The sequence below is a fragment of the Dendrobates tinctorius genome, unplaced genomic scaffold (assembly GCF_039654945.1).
Source record: "Dendrobates tinctorius isolate UK_male_01 unplaced genomic scaffold, ASM3965494v1 ptg000250l, whole genome shotgun sequence".
NCBI lineage: Eukaryota > Metazoa > Chordata > Amphibia > Anura > Dendrobatidae > Dendrobates > Dendrobates tinctorius.
Window position 1 is genome coordinate 20,364,742 of NW_027361917.1, and position 17,915 is coordinate 20,382,656.

The following is a 17,915-nucleotide window of genomic DNA, read 5'->3' on the forward strand; positions in this document are numbered from 1 at the left end:
CTGGCTGATAAAGCCCCTACAGGAGGCGTCATCCCCGGAAAACTTATCAGGTAACGGGAGACGGGTGACTGTCGGTGTGAGGGTGGACACGGACATACGGCCTACCACATCAGTTAGAGCCTGTACAGCAGCATCCGTAGCTTGTGCAGCGGCGAGAGCATTCGCAAGAGTGACTAAACGGTTCTCAAGCTGCCGAATGCATAGCATAAGTTGCTGCTGATCTGCCATCACTAGCCAGACCCTGGCGCTAGTATAATGTTAGGAGTGGCGGAAGGCACTAAATAAAAATATAAATAAAGTGCCTTCGCCACTCGGGGTCCACCGTGCAGAGGATGTAATAACTGCTGCTAGGTGACGACAGAGCAATCTGGCGGTAGTGTGCACAGGGTTAACTGCACCCAATGTGCACTGCACAGTCTCTGTTGAAGTCACAGAGTCCTAGAAACAATAATAACACAAAAACGCTGAGTCTGTTTAGGACACAGAACTACAGCGCTGTACCCGCGGTATCTGGTCACAGGAGTAGCACTAGATGGCGGTACTTACTCCGTCTAGACCTACCGACAAGGATCGGGTATAGAGCGTCGCAACCGCGAACGCACGCAGGGCTGCAACTGCAGCACGGCAAGAATGGAGCCGCTGCAATGACACTGATAACTAGCAGGCGCAATGCTGACGCTAGGCTGCTGAGGCAATGGAGCAATAGCGCGGTGGCGCTGATACTGGCAATAACTCAGGCACTCTCACAGATGTAGTATCAGAGGGTAGGGGTTTCCAATGAGTCATTCATCAGTCCAAGCATCCATCAACAAACATACAGCAGCAGTATGGCTATACTAGCGCATGGCGGAACAGCCATGCGCGTTTTTTATAGCGAACGGGACCTTCCGGATATCTCCAGGTCTCCAAGAAGAGCCAATGGGATCCAACACAGGACCTGAACACCTGACTCCCGAACTCCAATAGGAGTTTGTCCCATGAGCATGCTCAGACGCAGGAGTAGAGGACTAAAGGTACTGTCACACTAAGCGATATCGCTAGCAATATCGCTATAACTTGTGACGTTATAGCGATATTGCTGGATTGCTAGCGACATCGCTGTGTCTGATACTTACCTACGACCCGCTCCCCCCGCTGGTTATCGCTGATCGCGCGAGAACGTCCAGGACTGTTTCTCGTCGTCAGCTTCCTGCGGCGCTTCCTGTGGAGAGACGAGCGATGAGCGTGGACGCGGGCGGGAGGACGTCAGGATCGCCTAGTGTGACAGGTAAGTAGCGACCCCCGACCCCTGCGATGTCGCTGGTGAGATCTGCCTGTGTGACAGCTCACTAGCGACCACTTAGCGATGTACCAGCGATCCTGACCGCGTCATATCGCTGGTACATCGCTAAGTGTGACAGTACCTTTAGCCTCTGGAGAGAGTTGCCGCAAGGCAATCTCCTCTGCAGTCTCCTCTACCGCAGATGAGGAGCAGGAGACTGCAGAATGTGAGGATCTAGATTTCAGTAAAGGAGAGGCAGAAATCTGACTCCTAACATTGCCCCATGTTTAAGACTCTTAAATGAGGCTCCACGGACTTTATTTGCATATTCGTATTTCCCAGGGAGCAATGCACCTAGGATTTCACTGATTGAACGCCTTTGCCGGCTGCCGCAGTGTTTTCTTTGACTGGTCTCCCTGAGGTCAGTGATTGTTTCGTGATGTGGGTCTACTAGGCATTGCTCCCACCTAGCCAGAATCCTACTCCACACTGATGAGGTGCGGAGTTTCCTGAATACCTTGAGTGTTGTCTCTTGGCCTTCCGGCATCGCCACTTCGGTGGCTTAAGCCGGTCGCTAGTTTTGGGAGATAGCCAGGAGGTTTCGGGGAGGAAATCCTTGGAGCTGTGGACGATGGGAGTCCGACTTCAATTCTCTGGGACCGGTGATAGCCGGGTCAAAAATGGATTCAGGATTGACATCGCTGAAGATAAGAAGTTGCATTTTTCCCTGGGATATTTGGTCAACATGGTGTTTTATGACATCCTGAAGATTCGGAAGTCCGATATAATATGCCTGCAGGAGTTTAGGAGAAAAGGCAGGTATGTACTGGTGCTATCTTCTATGGCGGCTTGCCAGAATTTGTTTACTGCCCTGAAAAATGGAGTGGCAAATCCTTTGCTGGAAGGTCTTACCTTTACTGTGCTGTACTCTAAGGGAGATATCCCACTTGTAGTATTCATGCACAACCCTTTTGTTTCCCTGGAGGACATTGCTTTATTTTTGAAAAGACATTGCATTTATGTTCAGTACTCCCACAGGGTCCTGAATGGAGAAGGGCTCTGGACTGGGAAGTACAAATTTTTTGTGAGATTTGGGATGGATCCCCAAGGCCCGGGAGGCATCCATTACCCCCCTCTTAATTTTTCAATTGGGAAAAATACTGGTTTTTTGTTCTTCCCAGATGCGACGATGTATTGCAGGAGGTGTAAAAATTTCGGGCATACCCAGGATAGTTGCAAGGAGATGCCAACTTGCAGGAATTGCAATGCTTCTGGCCATATGGCAAAAGACTGCACAAATCCTGTTATGTGTAATGCTTGTGGTGAGGAGGGCCATAAGTATCGGGACTGTAAGGCCAGGATCAGTCCTAGGTCTTACGCTGAGGTCTCAGGTGGGGCAGCTGCACCCCCTGCTGCTGTTGTTGACATTCCACAGGTTTCAGACTCGGAACTTGTTGAGGAACCTGAAATCATGGAGGCACATGAGGAGGCCCTGCCCCAAACGGAGTCTCCCAGCCCAGAGGTGGCAGTTTTGGAACCTACTGATGTTGAATGTGAGCTCCCTCTTCAGTCTGATGTCTGTGGGGAGGGGGAGTTGGAGAGTACTCTTGGCAATACCCCCAGTGTATCTTGGTTTGCTACTGAGGAGGAGTTGGCCAGTTGTGGAGATCAAGGTGACTTCACTCTTGCGAGGTCTTCTGAGGATGAGGAGCCTGGAAATTCCTGTAAGAAGCCCAGAACGGATTGGGCAGACTCCGGTGAAGTTGGTTTAAGTCCGGTGAGTGAACGTAGTTACCCTCAGAATGTCTTCTCTCCTGACACCAATGCTTATTTAGGCATTCCCGCAGACGTAAACAGAATCAAGGAGTTGCAGTTCCAGATGGAAGACGAAAACGGCTGAAGAGGAAGTGGCGTGTTTGTCGTCATGTAAATAACACAGTCATGTTATGGCTCCCCAAGCTGGTTGGGGCATTGCGTCCCTGAATGTCAGGCAAATTAGATCCAAATTCAGGAGGGCAATCGTTCTAGATTATATTAAACAGATGAATGCTCACATCTTTTGTCTTCAGGAATGTGGGATTGTGGACGCTCCAAGCGATAAGGACTGGCCTTACGGACAGCATGTATGGTCTGGCTCATGTGTTAATAGGAATGATGGTGTAGGGATATTAATGGGTAACAGGGAGATTAGTTTAGATAGCTACACAGTGTTAGAGGTGGGTAGATGTATAATTGCACATGTTAGCTATAGGGGGTGGCGGGCTAGAATTATTAATGTGTACTGTCCATCAGGACACGACAGGAAAAAGGAGCGTCTGGCTCTTTTGGAAAAATTAAGTTTGTTTCTTCCGGGCAAAATGCCTACAGTTTTAGTTGGAGACTTTAATTGCACCACAGAAGGGAATTGTGACATAACTGGTAAAAAGTTATCCAATCTTATTTCTGATTTTTCCCTTCTAGATGCTGCTGCTCTGAAATTTAGCATTCCACCACCGCCAACGTACCATGCTGATAAGAGTGGTATTGCATCCAGGATAGATAAAATGTTGTTTTCCAAAAATATGTTGTGTATGAATTTTGAACAAAATGCTGTACCTTTTTCTGATCAGGAGTGTTTGAGAGGTGTGTTTAGTGCGATTGATGACCGTGTGTATGGGGGTGGGGTTTGGAAGCTGAATGTAAATTGTTAGAAGATGAGGATGTGATGAATGAATTAAAAATAAAGTATAAAGAGCGTAGAGTATGTAAGAGGGATTTTGCGTGTGTACTAGAATGGTGGGACTGGGTTAAGGTGTGTTGCAAAAAATTCTTCAAAAAGTGGGGCTATAAAAAAGCTGCTATTTATCGGAGTAGATTTAATGATTTAAACAGGCGCTTAGATTGGTTAAGGAAGTGTGGAGAAAGTGGCATGGATGTGTCTGATCTGCTGGCTGAGACAAAGAGTGAATTAAAGAGTGTTATGGATGAAAAAGGGAAAGAAATCATCTATCGCACCAAAATAGAACATCTTGAGAAAGATGAAAAGTGCACGAGGTTATTTTTTAAGAAAATGAATGGGAGAAAGGCTGATATGGATAAAATCCTGGATAGGAATGGTTTGTGTGTGTCAGGTGACAATGTGATAAAGGAGGTGAATAGGTTCTATAGCAAGTTATATGATAAAAAATGGATTGATTCTGGTCTTGTTTCAGAAGTGCTGAATGGGTTAGAGAACAAGTTGGATAGTGGAGAATGTGATATTTTGAATGAGGACGTAATTATGGAAGAAGTAGAAAATGTGATGAAGAGTGCTAAAAAGAATAAGACTCCAGGTAAAGACGGATTGCCGGTAGAATTCTATGTGAAGGCGTGGGATTTTCTGGGTGCTGATTTGACTGAGATATGTAAGTATATGTGGGAGAGTGGTAAATTGTGTGAATCAATGAAAGAGGGGGTGGTTGTGCTTGTGCATAAGAAAGGTGAGAGAAAGTGTATAGAGAATTGGAGACCTATAACATTGCTGAACGCAGATTACAAAATCTATAGCAAATTGTTGGCGAATCGCATGCGTGAGGTGATTGGTAGTATTGTGGATGAGGATCAAGTGTGTGCTGTGCCTGGAAGAAGTATGAGTGATAACTTATTGTTATTAAGGGATTTGATTGGAGACTGCATGGGAAGGAAACGGAAGTGTATGGTTCTGTCAATTGATTTTGAGAAAGCGTTTGATAGGGTCTCGCATGTGTTTTTGTTTAAAGTTCTGGATAGAATGGGATTTCCTCAAAAATTTGTGAATGGGATAATGTCTTTGTATGATTGTGTGTCAAGTGAGTTTCTTGTTAATGGGTGGTTGAGTGAGAAAGTGAATATTAAGTCTGGTGTAAGGCAGGGGTGTCCCATGTCCCCTGTTTTGTTTGTATGTGTGATTGAACCTCTGTTGTGCTTGGTGAGACGTGATAAAATGATGCGAGGTTTGTTGGTACCTGGGAGTGGTGGGAAGCATGTGAAAGTTCTTGGATATATGGATGATGTTGTGGCTGTGAGTGAAAGTGTTGCATCTATGAGTAGGGTTAAGTTGCTTCTGGAGTTTTTCTGTGGTGCATCTGGCTTTAGAGTGACTTGGAATAAATGTAGTTTTAAATGTTTTGGGGATGACAGGGTTAAAATGGAGGGGGTAAAGTGTGAGGAGGGTGCTATCAAAGTGCTGGGAGTATCATTTAATAAGGACTTGGAAGGTTAGGAGAGCTGGGAGGAGTGTGGATTACGCATAGAGCGTAAGTTAAATTTTTGGCGACTGAGAGACTTGACCTTGAGTGGTAAGATTTTGGTCATAAAAGCGGTGATTCTTCCGATTTTGCTTTTTATTGCAACAGTTTTTCCACCATCATGTAGGAAAATAAAAAGAGTGGAAAAGTTAGTTTTTACTATTTTCTGGAACAGTAAAATAGAGAAACTTAAGAGAGAGAGTCTTTTCAAGGCGTGTCACCATGGTGGCATGGCCTTTCCAAACATTGAGATTTTTCTGGGGCTTCAGTATATCAAAACTGTTGTTATTTTGCTGAATAAAGGAAATAAGGGAGCGTATATTGCAAGCTATTCTGCTGGTTGGATGTTATATGGCTTATGTTGGAGAAAGAGGGATGCTAGAGTGCCTGTTGCTTTCAAGTGTCCAGTCTGGTATGAGGTGATTGAGAAGTTTGTGAGGAAGCATGATTTGCTGAGTGTACCGATGAATGATTTTAGAATGGCTAAGAATGTGATGAAAATAATACGCAAGAATGATGTGGAATGTAATATTGTGGGGTTGAGAGGGAATGAAGTTTCGGTTGCATGGAAGAGTTTGGAAACGCACGGGATGTCTAATAGACAAAGGGATATTGTATGGATGTCCTTGCACAATATTTTGCCTGTGCGACAGGTTCAGAAGAGACGAGGTCTGACCAGAACTGATGTGTGCTCGAGGGAAGGATGTGGTGGATGTGAAACTGTGTGGCATACTATGTGGGACTGTGATTACGCGTGCAGTGTGTGGAAGTGTGTAGGTGGGTTGTGTAAGGAGTTAGCAGGTGTGAGTTTTATTGACTGGCGTGTTGCGATGTTTGGAATTGGTGCATGTGGTCGTGTGAAAAATAGAATCCTATGGTTAATTACGACTTATGTGATGCAGAGTTTGTGGGATGTGAGGAATTTAGGAATTTTCAAAGAGAAGCATGTATCTGTGAATAAGTGTGTCGGGCTGATCCTTTCTAGATTATACTTGATTTATAAATTAGACAGCGAAGGCGGTGGTGGTTCTGATGCAGAGGGTGTCTGGAAATTTAAAAAATGGCAGCACCTGATCAAATATCAGTGAATTTTAGTGATGTTTATTGATGTTCAGGATGTCTTTTGTGTATACCCTTGGTTTGTTATACTAAAATAAATATGAACCATGATAATGAGAGTTGAAACAACGACGTTTAAGTTGATGAGCTTATATTGAGTTGTTTATAACTAACCTGAATGGTTTTTAAAAAAAAAAAAAAAAAAAAAAGAAACAGCTGTCTGTGGAAGGATACCTGGCCTTGGTATTTCCCTGACTCTACATGATTTATATGAGAAAAGTCATGCAATTGCAAACAATTACTATGCGACTTATTACAAGAGATGGAAACCATGGCCTGAATTTGCCTCCTAATTATATTATTTCTTGAATTTGATTTCATAATCTCTCTTAATTTTGATATTATATGTGATGCGAATGTTACTCCCCTTAACCGCATTATTAAGTTGTAACACAAAACTGTTAGATTTTGTATTTCCCTTCCTTTCCCTCTTTCCTTTTTTGTTCCGTGTATTGTTCCCTAATAAAGCGAGGTATCCCTCTACTTTTACCTTATTCCCTTCCCCTTCCTTTGCCCACTTTAATGTGTTAAAATTTTTTTAATAAAGTTATTTAAAAAAGGAAGTAAAAGAAAAAATGACATAAATACAGTGAGTACGGAAAATATTCAGACTCCTTTAAATTTTTCACTCTTTGTTTTACTGCAGCCATTTGGTAAATTGAAAAAAGTTCATTTTTTTTCTCATTAATGTACACTCTGCACTAGAGTTGAGCGACTTTGGTTGGATCGGGTTTCATGAAACAAAATTTGTTTCAGATGAACTTGGTCCGATTAGGGCAAAAAAAGTCAGAGTTTCGTCCAAAACCCAACCCCAATGCAAGCCAATGGGAAATAAAAGTCGGCATTGAGCGGATGACATTCATCCACTCAATGCCGACTTTTATTCCCCATTGACTTGCAATGGGGTCAGGTTTCGGACGAAACTCCGACTTTTTTTGCCCTAGTCGGACCAGTTTCATCTGAAACAAATTTTGTTTGTTTCATGAAACCCGATCCGACCAAAGTCGCTCAACTCCACTCTGTACCCCATCTTGACTGAAAAAAACAGAAATGTAGTCATTTTTGCAAATTTATTAAAAAAGAAAAACTGAAATATCACATGGTCATAAGTATTCAGACCCTTTGCTCAGTATTGACTAGAAGCACCCTTTTGAGCTACTACAGCCATGAGTCTTCTTGGAAATGATGCAACAAGTTTTTCACACTTGGATTTGGGGATCCTCTGCCATTCTTCCTTGCAGATCCTCTACAGTTCCGTCAGGTTGGATGATGAACGTTGGTGGACAGTCATTTTCAGGACTGTCCAGAGATGCTCAATTGGGTTTAGGTCAGGGCTCTGGTTGGGCCAGTCTAGAATGGTCACAAAGTTGTTCTGAAGCCACTCCTTTGTTAGTTTAGCTGTGTGCTTAGGGTCATTGTCTTGCTGGAAGGTGAACCTTTGGCCAAGTCTGAGGTCCAGAGCACTCTGGAAGAGGTTTTCATCCAGGATATCTCTGTACATGGCCACATTTGTTTCCTTCAATTGCAACCAGTTCTGTCCCTGCAGCTGAAAAACACCCGCATAGCATGATGCTGCCACCACCATGTGTCACTGTTGGGATTGTATTGGGCAGGTGATGAGCAGTGCCTGGTTTTCTGCACACATGCAGCTTAGAATTATCACCAAAAAGTTCTATCTTCGTGTCATCTGACCAGAGAATTTTATTTCTCATAGTCTAGAAGTTTTTCATGTGTTTTTTTTTAGCAAACTCTATGCAGGCTTTCATATGTCTTGCACTGAGGAGAGGCTTCCATCAGGCCACTCTGCCACAAATGCCGGACTGGTGGAGGGCTGCAGTGATAGTTGACTTTGTGGAACTTTCTCCCATCTCCCTACTGCATCTGTGGAGCTCAGCCACAGTGACCTTGAGGTTCTTCTTTACCTCTTTCACCAAGGCTCTTCTCCCACGATTGCTCAGTTTGGCTGGACAGCCAGGTCTAGGAAAACTTCTGGTGGTCCCAAACTTCTTCTATTTAAGGATTATGGAGGCCACTGTGCTCTTAGGAACCTTGAGTACTGCAGAAATTCTTTTGTAACCTTGGCCAGATCAGTTTAATTATACACAGCTGGACTTCAATGAAGGAGTTAAACCATCTCAAGAAGGATCACAAGGAAATGGACAGCATGTGACTTAAATATGAGTGTCTGAGCAAAGGGTCTGAATACTTATAACCATGTGATATTTTAGTTTTTCTTTTTTAATAACTTTGCAAAAATTTCTACATTTCTGTTATCAGTTAAGATGGGGTACAGAGTGTATATTAATTAGAAAAAGACATGAAGTTTTTTGAATTTACCAAATGGCTGCAATGAAGCAAAGAGTTAAAAATTTAAAGGGGTTTGAATACTTTCCGTACCCACTGTACATGCTGCCTACATCCATACAGATCGATCCATAGTCTTATGTGTCATCATGTTACTAATCTCCCGAGCTCTGGCGTGGGGAATCCGGTAAGTTGAGATTCGTGACCCTCGTTTGAATAACCTTGATGATTTTCTTGCTGCAATGTCTATGATGTTTGATGATCCTAATTGTCGCACTACAGCTGAAACTGCATTGCTATCTTTATATCATTGAAAGCATTCTGTCGTTGAATACGCTACTGAATTTAGATGGCTGGCGGTGGATACGATTTGAGACTGTTATGCTCAATTACCCATTTTTAAGAGGGGACTTTCTAGTGTGATTAAAAATGAGTTAGCCCATGCAAATGCTCTGCAAGAGTAAGAGGCATTCCTACAGCATTGCGTGCGCATTGACATACGAATTACTGAGCGTAGGCAGGAGAGATTTGCAGCCTCTAACCGTGTCACTAACTCCCATTTCTCCTAAAGCACCTGCAGGCAAATCCTCTTAGGAAGTTGAACCAGTTCCCATGCAAGTGGATGCCTTACAGCTGCGTGAGAGTAACGATCGCAGGGAGCATCGTTTTTGGGAAAGTTTGTGTTTTTACTGCAAAAAATTGCCTTTTCAGAGAGAAAGAGGACTTGAACTCTATAGCGCCACCTATTGGTAGTAGCGATCCTTTCTACAAGTCACAATCAACCCTTTAACGAGTCTTGTAATACTGCGGTTAGTCAGATCACTTCCTTATCAACTGTCCCAAGTGGCCTTGCAAGGTACTAGCTGCTTGTAGGGGAATATGAGAATCAGGATGCTGAATCTGTTGCTTCTGAGTCCGGTTTTTCTGTGAATGCTGTTTTTCATTCCCTATCAGTGACCACCTCTCCTAAAATACGGAAGGATAAAGAGACATCTGGATGACATTCTTATCTTTTCTCCAGGTTTGGCCTCTCACCGGAGAGATGTCAGCAAGGTCATTGACGGCTTGCGGGCAAATTCTCTCTTCACCAAGTTGGAGAAGTGTCAGTTTGAGCAGGAGTCTTTGCCGTTCCTGGGCTATATCATCTCGGCCCAGGGGTTGGCTATGGATCCTGCCAAATTGCAGGCGGTAATGGACTGGCAGGAGCCCCACTCTCTTAAAGCGGTGCAGTGTTTTTTGGGGTTTGTTAATTACTACCACCAGTTCATTTCCCACTACTCTACCCTGGTGGCTCCTTTGGTCACCCTCATCAAGAAGGGAGCCAATCCCAAGGTTTGGTCGGAAAAGGTCTACGCGGCCTTCTCTGCCCTTAAGACCCATTGTGCTGGCGCTCCTATCCTTCATCGTCCCGATGTGGATAAACCCTTTATCCTAGAGGTAGATGCCTCGTCCTTCGGTGCTGAAGCAGTCCTTTTCCAGAAGGATGCTCAAGGTCGGAAGCATCCCTGCTTCTTTTTCTCAAAGACCTTTTCACCGGCAGAGAGAAACTACTCCATCGGGGACAGGGAGCTGCCGGCAATGAAGTTGGCCTTCTCCGAGTGGAGACATCTCCTGGAGGGAGCTCAGTTTCCCTTTCAGGTGTACACCGACCATAAAAACCTGGTGTACTTGCAAACAGCCCAGCGCTTGAACTCTCGCCAAGCCAGGTGGTCGCTTTTTTTCTCCCGTTTCCGCTTCACACTGCACTATCTGTCCGGTGAGAATGTCCGGGCTGATGCCCTCTCTCGCTTATGGTATCAGTGGAGGAGGAGGAGGCGGAGCCTCGGCTAATCGTCCCCTCCGAGTCTGAGGACCATGGCCCCGGTCGCTCTTGAGTCAGTGCCGCCGGGCAAGACCTTTGTTCCCCCCGCCTGCGGCCAAGGGCGCATGCATCTAGGGTGGGCGGTCACTTTGGAACAAGGCGGACCACAGAACTCCTGGCAAGGACTTATTGGTGGCCACATATGGCTCGGGACGCGAGAGAATACATTCAGGCATGCTTCTCCTGTGCTTGGAACAGGTCCTCTAGGCAGAGACCGGCAGGGTTACTTTACCCCTTGCCGGTGGCAGACAGACCCTGGGAGATGGTCGGCATGGATTTTGTGGTTGGCCTGCCCAAATCCAGCGGCAGCACGGTCATCTGGGTGGTCACCGATCATTTTTCTAAAATGGTGCATCTGGTGCCACTCGCGTGGCTGCCTTCTGCGCGAGGTCTAGCTGCGCTGTTCATTAAGCACGTATTTCGTTTGCACGGTATGCCGGACAAGATTGTTAGTGATTGGGGTCCTCAGTTTGCGTCTCGGTATTGGAGGAAGCTCTGCAGTCTGCTCAGCATCGAGCTAAATTTGTCTTCCGCCCATCATCCCGAGACGAACGGGTTGGTTGAGAAAGCTAACCAAACTCTGGTCACATACCTGCAACATTTTGTCTCGGCCAGGCAGGATGACTGGGCATCCTTACTACCGTGGGCAGAATTTGCCTTGAATAACGCAGTAGCCGATTCCACCGGCCAGACTCCGTTCCTCCTTAATTACGGCCAGCATCCGCGCGTCCCTGTCCCGATGCCAGTGTATTCCACTGATTCCAGGGTGCCAGACTGGGCAGTGGAGGCTCGCAACATATGGGACTGCACTCAGGATGCCATCCGGGCCTCTAAGGAGAGAATGAGGGCATCCGCCAACATGCACCGGCGTCCCACTCCTACTTTTGCCCCTGGCGACTTGGTATGGCTCTCTACCCGTAATATCAGGCTGTGGGTCGAGTCCACCAAGTTTGCGTTGCGCTACATTGGACCCTTCAAGGTCCTGGAGCAGGTCAATCCTGTGGTCTATCGCCTTGCTCTTCCCCCAACTTGGCCATTTCTGAAACCTTTCACGTGTCCCTCCTTAAACCTGCTCACTTGTTCCGGTTTTCCGAGTCATCTGCCGGAACATCCGACCTGTCTTCGAACGAGTTCGAGGTCAACGCCATCGTGGGATGCAGGGTAGTGCGTGGCAAAAAGTTTTATTTGGTGGACTGGAAGGGCCATGGTCCAGAGGCTTGGACCTGGGAGCCAGTGGAGAATATCCATGCCCTGCTCCTTATTGCGGCATTTGAGTGCAGCGAGGCTCAGAGGGGAGGGGGCCCTAGGAGGGGGGGTAATGTTAGGCATCTGGTTCCAGGCACTGCACAGCGGGAATCCCAAGCCTTGCTGTCGACAGTCTCCCATTCTTCTTCAGCCGCAGTGGAGCCTGCTCAGCAGACTCCTCGATTCCGGCGTTCTGCTCACACCAGCAGTGTGGGCTCAGTTGCTGCTGCCACCTCTGGTCCAGTTATGACAATGCAGCCTGGCCAGCAGCAAAAGACTCCAGTCCTTCCATCGCTCCACTGAGCATGCTCATGGGACGATCTCCCATTGCGGATCGGGAGTCACATGCTCAGGTCCTTCTCCAGTTCTGATTGGACCATCAGGGGGATCAGGAAGGTCCCGGAAGGACATGGCTATAAAAGGTTCGCATGGCCACCCCACCATGCGCTATGATAGACTCTGAGGCTATAGTGCTTAGTGTATGTGTGATGATGGATGAATAAGCCTGGTGACTGACGCATTATAATTCCCCCCTCCTTGGATATTACATATGAGTTAGGGTTAGGAATCAGAGTCAGCACCTTAGCTCTGACACTGCTTAGCGCCACAGTGTGCCTCTTCATCATCCACTAGCGGCCTGGGCGTCGGCCAGTACAGGCCTCTGGACTACTGCTACTGCAGCAACCGCCAGAGCAGCGCCATATGTGCGCTTTTCAGCACCATTGACAGGCTGGTTAGTGGTGTCCATCAGGGCGGACATTGCACCCGCTCCAAGCGGTGTTTCACATTACCGTTACTCGGTGCTCTACCTCTCCACATTCTGCTGCCTTCAGTCCTTTGTGCTGCTCCTTGATCCTGACCGGGATTACCTATTGTCTGGACTTCTGGTGTGGAGCAACTCACCTATGGAAGTGCTGTTGTCAGTAAGAAATTCTGACACCATTATTTCTTCCTGGACTATGTCTGTTGGGCTGCGGTGCTGGTCTTGAGTGGGACTTTTCAGCCCTAAAGGTACATCTAGAGACCTTCTCCTACTAACGTTCCACCTGGGTATTGCTGAACTCCCACATTTAAGAGCTGTGTGCAATCTCACTCATACTATTGCTGGACTTCCACGTTTAAGTGCTGTGTGCATTCTCACTTCTACTATTCCTGGACTTCCATGTTTAAGTACCGGGTGCATTCACACTCATATTATTGCTGGACTTCCATGTTTAAGTGCCATGTTCACTTCTGCGTCATATTAGTGCTGGACTGGTACGTATTAGTTGTCACGCCCCGCTATTCAGTTTGTTGAACCTTTCTATATTGTGCTATGCACTTCGTTACAATTGCAGGAAGATCTCTGTTAGTTTTGTTTCCACTTCTTACTTTGTTAAATACACTTGTTTGCCTCAGCTTTTGGTCTCGATTCGTTTTATCCTACATAATTGTTACAGCAATCTGCAGTGAGGGCGGTATATACTGTATATCACCAGTCCCATGCCAGGAATATATATATAAACCTCTGGTCTGTCACTGCCCAGATCCCCCTATAACACCAGAACCCTATGCTGCCACAAGTTCCTCGTTGGATATAAGCTTGGTCCATGAACAAACTTATATCGGGTCAGAAACCAACCCCACCTAGTGTATAAGTACTATCCGAACTCACAGACGTGGGAAATTGGGTTCTGAGATAAACGAGCAGCCCAAAATTAATTGATATTTTAACTGCCGAAAGGCACACTAGATACTAAAAATATATACAGAGGTTACAGCCAGAAGTACAGATAAAAGTATGGTACAGGTTGGGGATAGCAGTTAGCTTGATGTGTTTCCCTTACCGTTTCTTATCACTTGTAGATGGAGGGAAGCGCTTGTATCCACAGGCACCTTCTTAGTTTCTGGTCCATCTCCACACGTGACGTGATGTGGCATCCATGACAGAACAAAGACGAAGGCTAAAAAGTGCGTAGCTAGCTTTTAACCCCTAGCTCGCCCCCTCTCATATTTGCCATCACCCCTCTGGGTTGGACTGAATTCTCCTCCCTTGATCTCCTATCTGAAATAATTCCCAAAATCTAGGATGGGTCATAACTTCCTAGCAGAAGGTCCAAACGGGACAATTGACATCTCAACAGGTTAGTTGTGGCTGGACCGATGCAAAGAGTCCAAACTTGGGTCGGCTAAGAGGTTCTGGAGAGCCAGTCTCGATAGCTCGGTATCCGGGACAGCTTGAGAAATATGAGAGGGTGAATGTGGAGGGCTCCCAGGGTTCTGATGGTATAGTGGACTTACCCCTGAGATACATAGTTCTCTCATAATTTATCTCTAGGTGTTGGTGCCCAAGTGTTTGGAGCTTTCCCTTGATGAGTAATAGATTTTGTCTGCCTTGCATAAACGACAGCAGGTGGTCTCAGCTCTCTGCTCCTCCTTGCCTTCATTAACACGTGCACACATACCTACCTGATAATACTATGGGCATCATTAATAGGCTGCAAGCTAGACACATTGCATCACACTTACCTGTGTGACTGGTGTCCTATATAAGCCCTATTTGTGTGCAGTTTTTTTCTACTAGGCAGCCAACCCCTCCATAATCTGGTAGGTGTGGGGTTGGCTGTTTTTATCAGTAGCTTGCACCTGTGCTGCTCCTTGCCTTTATTAGCGAAGACCTGCTGCATCCTGCTAGTGCATTTGTCATCAGACAGGGTTTGGGAAGGCTGTATCTGTAATGGTATATGGTTTTTTGAAAATTTTCTATGTTAGCTGCTTCATTAACATGTGGCTTCTAATTCTCTGGCCAAATGGTGAAGTTCTGTTCTTTTGGGGATTTGTGAACTTTTTTCAAGGGTGGGGCCACTTCAGGAGTGGAGGAAGATCTCTGGACAATATATTTGGCCCGAATTAATAAATCCAAAATGGAGTCTCCCACGTCCCTCACAGGAACATGAACAAAAATGAGGCATGAAGGTTGCAGAGGCATGTGGGGAGAGACAGAAAGGACAACGTTCGTTTTGCGTAACAATGCTTCAACCTGGACCCCTTGAAGTGTTGTTACTTGAAACGGCTATTGTCCTTTCTGTCTCTCCCCGCATCTGTCTGTAACCTGCATGCCTCGTTTTTGACCATGTCTCGAAGTATGGAATAAAGGACCATCACACTTTTTTTGAACTGGTGAATGCCGCATGTTTCCTCCACTTTTATAAGTGTTGTATATTTCTATGCTGAGCACCTAACACTGTTCGATGAACCGCTCCAGCTCTCTGCTTATGGGTCTACCATCCCTCCACAGAACTTTACTTTTTCTATAGACTCTAATAAGGAAAAGTAAGCTTTGTCTGAGCAAATTAAGCATTGACAAATCCCCATAGGCCAGATGGCATTCATCCACGGGTATTGATGGAATTGAGATCAGTAATTGAAAGACCACTGCATTGCATCTTAGACATGACAACTTCTTCCAGTCACAAATCATCTACAGAGATTCCAACAAAAGCACATTTCACTTCTCGCATTTCTATCCCTGTCCCCATCTGTGTCCAACCTGCACAAATACCTCATCCTACTGATACCCGAATACTGAGCTGCTGCTGTTGCATGTGTCCTTATTACTGCACCTGCTATGTGGTACAAAAACAGAGCTCCTCTTACTGCATCACAAAATATTGCCATTACTGTGCACCTCTTACAAGTTAAAATGCCTCATTTGTGCCCTCTCGATTGTAAAATTGCTCCCTTGAAAAGATTAATGCCCTGAGAAAATACCCTAGAAAAGTGTCCACATTTGACCCCCTTGATGGCTGCAATACTCTCAATTCCCCTATAACAATAATGCTTCTTAAATGCGCACTTAACATTTAATAATGTCCACTGGGTCCCTTAATATACATCTTCTTTATATACAGTACAGTGGACACACAGCTCCCTTATACAGAGTATGATGTCCCCACAGCTCTCATATATACAGTATGATGGGCCCTTAACTCCCCTATACAGAGAACCATAATCAGTACATAAATGCTGCATGAGAACTACAGAAAGTACATGAATTCAGCACAAGAAACACTATTGGTAAATGAATGCATTGCCAGAACCACCATTCATTGATGAATACAGCAATAGAACCACACCTTTCCTCCTCTGCATACTGTCCACCTGATACTGTGCCTTCACATTAACATCCCTCATATACAATAAAAGTCCCTATAACCTTTGGCTCTATTAGGAGCTCACCTTTCCCACTTTGGCAGCATGGTGACAGCCTCAGTGGGGAACCAGTGGTAGGTGACTGCCTCATCTGAGTTACGACCACTGATCAGTTATGGATTGGTATATTTGTACACGATCAGCACCACGGTCAGACCCACTGTCAGTACATAAATCCAACTTCCCCATGCTGTTCCCCACTTCTCCATATTGTCCTCACACTCTCCCATCTCTACATATTGTTCCCCTCCTTTTTCATAAAATTCCCTCATACTCCTACTTCTCTATATGGTCCCCACACACTCCCAATTCTCCATCCTATACCCCCATTTCTCCATATTGTCCCCTATTTCCCCTGGGTGACAACCTCTGATCTGTTATGGATTGGTATATTTGTACACGATCAGGACCACAGTCAGTGCATGAATCCATTACCAGACCCACTGTCAGTACATAAATAAAAACTTCTCCATACTGTTCCCCCACTTCTCCATATTGTCCCCACACTCTCCCATCTCTACATACTTTTCCCCTACTTTTTCATAAAATTCCCTCACTCTCCCACTTCTTCATATAGTCCCCACACGCTCTCAATTCTCCATCCCATACCCTCATTTCTCCATATTGTCCCCTATTTCCCACTCTGTTCTCCCTCTTCATATTGTGCCCTATGCTCCCACCTTTCCATATTGTCCCCACACTTTTTCATATTGTACACCCATTTCTCCATATGGTCCACTCACTCTCCCATTTCTCCAAAAAGCCCCCACCTCTCCATAATGTCCCCTCTTCTCCAAATGGTCCCTCCACTTCTCCATAATGTCCCCCATTATCCCTCCTCGCTATACTGTCCCACCACTTCTCCATATGGTCCACCCACCCCCACCTTGCTCTCTTTCACAACTTTCCCCACTGCCCCATATTATGCAAGCTTGACATGTCCTTGCCGCCTCTGTGGCTCAGTGATCACATCAACACAGTGATGAGGTCAGCAGTGTGTGACCTCACCACTCCACTGCACTTCAGGGCGAGGAGATGACAAGCACTCCCATACCTCAAAACAAAAAGAGTCATGAATACAGCTGAGCACAGGGAAAAGGGAGCTGCATGCTGTGGAGGCCTGGCTTAACCATATAAGCATGCTGTGCACTCTGATATAGTTAAGGGTAGCTTAGCTTCAGGTGGGCACCCTGTGGTGGGTCCCCCTGAGCATGGGGCCTGAGGTGACCGCACCCTCTGACCCCCCAGTAGCCACACTACTGCTAGGATGGAAGATCTCCCATATTATGAGAGGTTGGAAAAGTTGCTTTTTTAGCTTAGAAAAAAGATGTTTCAGAGTCTGTTCTGTCCTCACTAATGAACCGGGATTCATGTAGCTTATACAGGCAGCTCAACCACTATACCAGGTATTCTGCCTTCAAGCAAGCTGACACAATGTGCAATCCAGCATACAGTATAAACCACAGCTCTGTCTTCCAAAATAAGCAGACTGTTCTCTGTAGTCTAACTTGTTTATTTGTGAAGAGTATAGAACATGCGCAGTAAAACTTCAAGGAATACAAATAACATGCATGAGTATTGGGCAGATGATCACACAGTTAACACAGATACAGGAAGCATTTAGTGTGATTCAATTTACATAGAAAACACAGGTGTCCAATTACGTCTACTGAGCACTGACTACTATGCA